The sequence below is a fragment of the Anarhichas minor genome, unplaced genomic scaffold (genome assembly GCF_050575085.1).
Source record: "Anarhichas minor isolate MPS153535 unplaced genomic scaffold, ASM5057508v1 ptg000003l, whole genome shotgun sequence".
Lineage (NCBI taxonomy): Eukaryota > Metazoa > Chordata > Actinopteri > Perciformes > Anarhichadidae > Anarhichas > Anarhichas minor.
The window spans coordinates 6089166-6097816 of NW_027466449.1; positions in this window are offsets into that span (position 1 = coordinate 6089166).

Here is an 8651-nt window from a genome sequence, read left to right on the forward strand (position 1 = left end):
ATCTCCACTTCCACAGCGGTACCCTCCAGCCCCTCCTCCTCCTCCTCCTCCTCTTCTCTCTCTCTCTCATTCTTTTTTATTGGCATGTCACACATTGGACAAGGTGGAAATTACACTGAGCTGAGCTGCGAACCAGTGGCAAAGCCCGCCAGATACCCACTTAAGCTGAGAGAGCGGGGAATAGTGGAGGGCGGAAAGGAGAAAAATAACAGCAGGAGGGAAGTGGAAACGTAGAGTGGGCGAGGACGGGGAGGTGGGGTAAAATTAGCCGTCCATTTTCAAAGCAGAGGCCAATCCAATTAAAGCTTGACCAATCCACGCAAATGTGTTTAGTGTCTGGTTACTACACTCAGTGCTGGGTGGCCTGGCAGAGACGAGAGACTCTGCTCTGAACACGATACTCCTGAGATACACACTAAAGATGCACTGATTGCAATTTTCTTGGACTATTCCCATTTACGATTTTTCTTAAATCTGACCTGCCACTTGTGATTTTTGCTGATTTTAATTTCCTTTCTCAGAACTATACTACTTGAAAGCCCAGAGCCGTCCCGAAAACTATTTTAAAAGTCAGTGTAAACGTCAAAAAGTGTAAATGTTATCTTTTTACTTTGTTATTGTCATCTACAGCGGTTATTTGCATAAAAACACTTAATTCAAATGAGTAGGAACTAAAGGATTGTATTTTTATTTTATTACTTGCTTTGAGTACAAAGAATAAAATGTTGGCATTGGTAGTTTTAATTATAAGCTACTTAGAGCTAGTGTTAAGCACTTAAACAGTTCTCCAATATCTATTTAATATTTCTGCGAATACAGCTCCTTAAAACAACTGTATTTACTCAAGTTTCTCATAAAAATGATTTGACAAGATTACATCCGGACACATCTTGACAGTGTTATAATTTAACTGTTATAAGCAGGATGTGCTAGGGAGAGACTCTCAATGTTGGCGGAGGAGCCGGTCACCGATTACTCTGAGCTGCATGCACGGGAATGAATTACAACATAATAAATGTCCGATTATATTAGTTGTTCCACAAGTTTTTAAGGTTGTTCTTCCAGTGCTTATTTTGGACTTGCAGCTGTGACTAATTGCAAGCTGAAGAACTCCCAAACTGACGACATGTTGTGTGTGTATTTTATGTTACTGTCTGTGTGCCGCCTAGAGCTGCACTACAGAAATTACGTCACCAAAAGTTACAGGCAACAAACTTTAGGCCGAGCAATCTCTCTCACACGTAGTTAAGCATGTATATGCGGGCTGACAAACACACACACACACACACACACACACACACTCACGAGAGAGAGAGAGAGAGAGAGAGAGATAACCACCTTCTCTTTACATGTGTCAGTCACCTCTCACCCGTCAGTCAGTAAGAGAAACAGATCTCAGTCAGATATACTTCTGCTATATAAAGTTTTTTTCTCTCGTGGCAGATTGTGTCTGAGTAAAAAAAAAAAAAAAAAACAGCTGCTGTTGCGGCCATCGGTCTTGAGCCCCGACAAGCCTGTGAATTAAAACGGTGAGAGGAGAGACAACAACAACAACTCAAGATGTGGAAGTTCCCTCAAACTTGCAGCCAGTATTTCCCAATATTGTAGTTTACTTTTCCATAATTGTTTGAGAGATGAAGACAAAAAAAAAATCCTTTTTATTGAAACGAAAAAGTCTACAAAATGTGATATAATCACATCACATAAATTACCCATATAGCCCATACATTTGCTTATATGTAGGGCTATAAACAAATATTTAAATAGATGTACTGTAGTCTATGCCAACATATTAAAAACAATACCTGGCTTTGTTGAGACTATCTGCGTGGATCTCCTCACTTAGTTTCAGCAATGCGCACGCACGTGCACGCACACGCACACACACACACACAGTGCTGAAGGGCTTCATGTGCCGTTCTCTGGTATCTACCGTGGAAACCATCGAGCCCCAGTGATTGTTAGACACTATGAGCATTTGCATACTTCAAAGGACCTTTCAACCTCTAATTTAGTGTGCAACCCCCTATGGAGGAGTCGCCTGTTTTCATTTCAAAAGGCAGACCTGGTCGGGTCATTTAAAAGCCCCTGTCATTATTTTCATATACAACGACCACGTTGGGAGTCCTGAGGTTCTTTAGAGCTTCAAATATACCTGCTTTTCTTGGCGTCTTTGTTTTACCACTTTCTCATCAACGCCGGAGCCCATGAAGATGTCTCTGCCTGTTTGTTCTCCTGCTTTAAAGATAAAAAAATGCAGTGCTCCACGCCAGAGCGCCGTGAATTCGCTTCAGATGTTAGTGAAGACATCAGAGGAGACATTTTCACTTGTGATGTGCCAGAATAAAAAAAGAAAAGTGTCTGACTATTTCAACAACTCAGCGACGAGGGGTGAAATTAGCACTTGGATATATATGCAAGGCCCAAATGTCATCCGTCACTGAAAAATGACTTGACAAATCTGCATGCATCCGTGTGTGTGTGTGTGTGTGTGTGTGTGTGTGAGAGATGCATCCAAGCTGGTGAAAGTAAACTCGACTAATGAAAGTCCAAAGGGGGGGGAAGAGTGGGCAAAAGGCTTCTCTGCTGAATAATTTAGCAGTAGTGGGTCAAAGAGGTGGCTATTGATTGAGCTTTTAAAGAGTCTTATGAAAATGCTACAGCCGCTAGCTAGCCCGGCCCTTCAGCCCTCCCAACCCCCACTATCCACAGGCTGCACCCTCTACGTCTGGGAAGGTAATCAGCACTCATAAAAAACACACACAGAACCCCATTTTGATTTCAGTCCGTCTCTACCTCCCTCCCCTACCATCTTCTATCCGAGAGAAAGAGAGCATCCCATTGGCTGAGCGCATAGTTTCCATAGCAGCATTTAGCTAATGCACAGGGAGGACAGTGAGGGTGAGAGAAAAAAGTGTTATCTGTCCAAAAAGATGAAAAGAGGGGGATACGGGGGAGAACTGAGGCGAGGAGCCAGGGGGGAGGGGAGATTTGGTTTTATACCCACAAGCAGAGCTGAATACAGCCTTGTTATCTCAACCTTGGCATTTGTATTGCTGTATTTATTCCTCACTGCGCTCTTGTGGACAATCAATCATACCTGCCTCCCCAAAGAGAGACAGAGCTGTGTAGCCGTTTGAGAGACGCGTGCCTGTATCCATCCGATTTGAGAAAAGCACAGCGCTCGCAAACCGACACCAGAGGAGGACTCGCGCTTGTCAGCCTCGCAGATTGTGTCCGCTTAAGAAACACACTCGCACAGAAACAGCAGCTGCTGCACCTAGTGACCCCCGGCACCTCAGCTAAGAGACCTAATGTTACCACAAAGAATGGCATTTATAGCTCTACCTCAATGAAATTTCAAGTGTGCCGTGGCTCTAAAGGAGGGGGGGGGGGGGGGGGGGGTGCATACCTCCTCATCGAGGAGCATTAATCAACACGGTCATAATGGGGAAAGTCACCTGATACTGCCAGAGCAGCAGTAAAAAAAACTATCTTTTGCTCAGTGTCTGCTCACAACCAACTGTGAGGGGAGGAGAGCGAGCGGGGGGGCTATTTGTCAAATAAATGGGAGGTAATCTGAACATGATTTGATTTGTTCACATTGAATAAAAATACTCCGCTTCTCGTGTTAACCTGCTGCAGCCGAACCACAGTTATAGAAATCAGCAGCAATTTTCTGGTCTGTTTTCCCTTTTGTAGGTGAGTGACAAAGAACAGCCGTTCAGGGTTTAGCAGCCGTTATGCTGCGGTTCTATTGCTTTAAGGCGGCTACTCAATGGGGAACATTACAGGCAGAATGCTTCAATCAAACAGCTTGCAGCAGGCTCGGCTGGCCGGCCATAGATGCCCTTGTCAGAGCTGCCTCCTCACAGAAAGCAGACACTTAAGACAGCCCCACACACACACACAATAGTGAAAGGGCTGCACCTCCACGTCTGTGAAATGTACCACGTCGCTTAAAGCAGCTGAGTGGACCGTGGAATGAAAGGAAGAGCTGAGGATCTCTCTCACACACACACACACACACACACACACACACACACACACACCCCACTAATGAGGGTAGCGCCCCTCTCTCAAGAGATGGCAGCGGCTGCTGCTCTACTCGATAAATATAAACAAGAAGTGCGACTGATGGCGGTGCTCACTGATCCATAATTGCATTTCAAAATGTTCAATGGGGGGGGGGGTGGCCGTGAAGGGAGAAACGGGGGAGATAAAAAGAGGGAACGCAGCCTTCTAGGCAGTGACGAGAGACAAGTGATGCCCGTCTAGTCAACCTTCTGCAATCATCTTGACGGCTCGGCGCCAATCAGACGTTTTGGTGGAAGAAACGCAGCGGTTGTGCGTTACAAGCTGACGTTCCTCCTTTCATTGACTCCCCGCTGCATGCATCACAGCGCACATTGTGACTGCAGCTTTACAGAAATCTGAGGGAGGATCAGAAGGATGCCAGGGACCTCCACTTACCAATGCCACATTCTACATCAAGTGACATGTTTTGCATGGATTCTGAATGAGCGCAGACAAGCTAGCCGCAAGCTAATTAGCTAGTGGATCTCATTGTTAAGCTAATTCTCAGCACTTTGGATTCCATTAGGACTGTACTCAGGGTCCACAGAAAACCTAATAACTGCTCATGTTGAGCAGCCATATTTATGCACATATATTTGCATCTTTATCAAACATTTTTAATTATGGGCTTTGAATAAGAGGCATTTTAAAAGGGTCGTATGATAAGCACCAGCTAAAGGCATCAAGATGCAGTTGTCTGGGATACAATTAACATTTGGTGTGTGTGTGTGCGCGTGTGTGTGTTTACATGACTACAGGGAAATCTATGCTGTTAAATCCATCCAACACAAACACGCATTATAATACACATGTAACTACACATGGACAGTGAACATGATCTGGTTACACATTGAGAACTACATGTTCATAAGTAATAAATTACTTTTTATTAGATCTTATTATTGTGATCTTTGAAGGTGATCACATCAAGTTAAACATGTATGTTTATAATATAACATGAACTGTAGGAGATTTTAATCTTGCACCATTGTTTTAAGTCTGGATTGTATTTAAATAAATACAAATAGATAAATTAAGCATCATTAAAACATAACTGCAAATAATAGCATAGTCCTAAAAATAATTGTGCCGTGTTGCAATGCAAAGTAAAAATGTAGAAAACTGGTTTTAATCATTTAATTTCCAAACTATCTGCTAATTAAGTGTTTTGGATTTCCCCATTAAGCGGTTCAACAAACTTTAAAACAACAACACCAGAAAAGTCCACCCGTCACACGGAGATTGTGTCAAATAGTTCCTAAATGCAGCTCAGTGTACGCGGCTGGATGAGCATCTGGGATGCATGTAAAAAATCTCAATTGCAGCCGAACTTCATTTCTTAACAAATAATTGCAGCCGACACTTTTTTTGTAAGATTATTTATTATTTTTGCTTAAATTTGAAAGTTCCCTGTTAAGAGAGTTAATATGAGTAAAGGTTATAGAGAGTGCTGGAAGCCCAAACAAACACACTCCATCAGAGCGCGTTTTCAAGTGCACACATCTCAGAGTGCAAACAGAGCACTAAACCTGGAGATGGTTATGACCTTACACTGTGATTTTAAACTGATGCCAATATGAGGGACACAACATGATAATCACTGGATGCACACAAGCACACAAGCACACACACACACACACACACACACACACACACACACACACACACACACACACACACACACACACACACACACACACACACACACACACACACACACACACACACACACACACACACACACACACACAGTATACTGATTATATGACAAAGAAAATCCCTCATCCTTTTAAGCTGATCAGGCCTGCAACATATGAGCTGGACTCCTGGCACGATAATTGCATTGTACATGGCATCTAATTAAATGTCCATAAGCAGGGAGATGTGTGTGCGTGTGTGTGTGTGTGTGTGTGGCAGAGAGACTGGGTGTGTGTGGGTGGGTATGTTGGCGTACTGGGCTCCTCAATCCTGCGTTCCCAGAGGGAGAAACGCTGCAATCACTCCATTAGCGAAAGAGGGAGAGAGATGGGGACTCTGGGAAAAAGCAGAGGGAGTAAGGGAGAGGGATGTGGGGAAGGGAGGGAGGGAGGACGGAACACAGCTGACTTGGCCAATAACAGCAAATGAGGTTAGATACAAGCAGAGGGGAGGGGGGGGGGGGGGGGGTCAATGAACGCCGAGGACATGGACACAATGACTAGAACATGGGATGGGAGGAGCGAGGGAGGGGGGGGTGAGTGACAGCTGATAAAGAGGAGTGGGGATGAGGGGGGGATGAAGTGTAGAAGCAGACAGATGAGAGTGAGAGAAATGGAGACGGAGGAGACAATCTAGGTAAGAACAGCAGGATGGATCGGTGAAGCCGGGCTCAATGGCTGCAGATTGTCCACAGCTCAGTCCCTTATTGGTTCTCCTCTCAAAACAACACGTAGAGTGTGTGTGGAGTGATGATGCAGAGATATATGCATGTTCATCACATAAGTTGCATGTCAACATAATGACAAACATACCATGTGTGCACACACACACACACACACACACACACACACACACACACACACACACACACACACACACACACACACACACACACACACACACACACACACACACACACAGCGGTCGGCAGGCTGACTGCATTACTCTCATCAAATATAGATTGTAAACAAATTACAAGGTCATGGCACCGGGTGTAAACTGAAACTAGCCCTTGTGGGAAAACACACCAGAGGATTGTTGGCCCGTAATTGACCTAATTGATTACATCAGAAGGAAGAAAAGACACATTTTGCTGACTAGTACTGTGTGCATTTGGAGCAATAGCTGCAATTCTAGTCCCTTATTCACTTAAATTTACCTTTAACGTTGAATGGTTCTATTATAAGTTTTAATGCTTCAAATATGGATCTCGTCTTGTCGGCTTTGTAAATAATTGTAATTATTGTTGTTACATGTTAATATTTAAACATGGGCATGAAAGATAATTAACTGGCTGCATTCCGATGTTTTGCTTCCACCCCTGATTTTGTTTAATACCGTTAACGGTTAAAATGGCCTCCTACTGGCCACCTCTGTTTCTAGGCAGACATTTTAGGGGGAAGGGCGGAGACTGAAATCCATATGACTGGATCAATATGTCACAGAGGTCACAGTGGGCAGCATTGTTGAGTAAACAAACTGGGGAAACTAAATGTTCAAAACGACCCCAATAATGCTGCAGAATGGAATTTCTTTTTTGCATGTCTTATTAATGAACGACTGCACCGTGTGTACAGAAGCATTAAAGAAAAACACACATGCATACATGCAGCATGTCCACTCACAGAATCACAGTGAGAGGACAAAAAGATATAGAGACACGGAGAGGCAGGAAAGATTGATAGCTGCATTCAGGATTTCTATACACCGCTAATTGGATTCACAGGTCATTAGATAAAGTACACGAGTGAGACTGATACAACCTAAAGACTGAGGGAGGAGACAGAGAGAGAGAGAGAGAGAGAGAGAGAGAGAGAGAGAGAGAGAGAGAGAGAGAGAGAGAGAGACAGAGAGAGAGAGAGAGAGAGAGAGAGAGAGAGACAGAGAGAGAGAGAGAGAGAGAGAGAGACAGAGAGACAGAGAGAGGAAAAAAGAAGAAGGGTGCGAGACGGGCAATATTGATGAGGTTGTTTGGTTCGGGACCAATGAAATTTCCTCCCCCTCTGCTGCGCCTCCAGAGCCCTGCTCCCCCACACAGAGAGAGAGGGGGGGAGGGAGGGGGGGATCGATAATTCTTACGGCAGGGAAGAGTGGGGGTCGGAGACAGAGGCAAGCAGGGATGAGAGGATAGGAAATAAAGAGAACAAGTTGACGTCTGATGCGTGGCGCACTTCCATGGACCTCGAGTCGCTTGTCGTTTCTCCTTTTCGATATATTGTGGCAAGAGAAGGAAATGAGATTACGCTGACCATCATGTCCGACTAAAGAGCAGAAAAGTCTGCGCCCTAGTATTGAGAGCAGGGTAGATGGTACTTTACACCAATGTGTGCAATTGTAGCCTGAATCAGCTATCATCCTCAAAGAGGATTTAGTGCTGGTCTAGTGAATAGAGACCATCGCTAACACAGCGCCAATCTTTTGTGATTTGTAGCCCAGCGACAAAGTGAGCTTGTTGAAAAATGCTGTACTTGTTTAGAGAGCCAGCAGGGCTTGTTGTTCTGACATAGGAGGACACGGGTACAGTCTGCTCAAACACATACAGGCATGCAGATGGCTCTTCATTAATTACAGATGGATGGGGGGGGAAGGGGGGAGTGAGAGAGAGCGGGAGACACAGAGAGAGCGAAAGAGTGAAAAGAGAGAGAGAGAGGGGTCAGCTAATGGAGCCACTATTCTCTCCCCCTCCCTGGACAATCTCTGCCCCAGACCTCTTCTGGCACTCTTAATCAAGGTGCAGGTGTGTGTGTGTGTGTGTGTGTGTGTGTGTGCGTGCACGACGAAGGGGTTCCTGCCGTCCTCAGCACTCTCTATAGCAGCAATCTGATTACATCCCTGCTGCTGTGGGGTCTGGCTCTCCTCCCCTCTGCGAGGCCTCC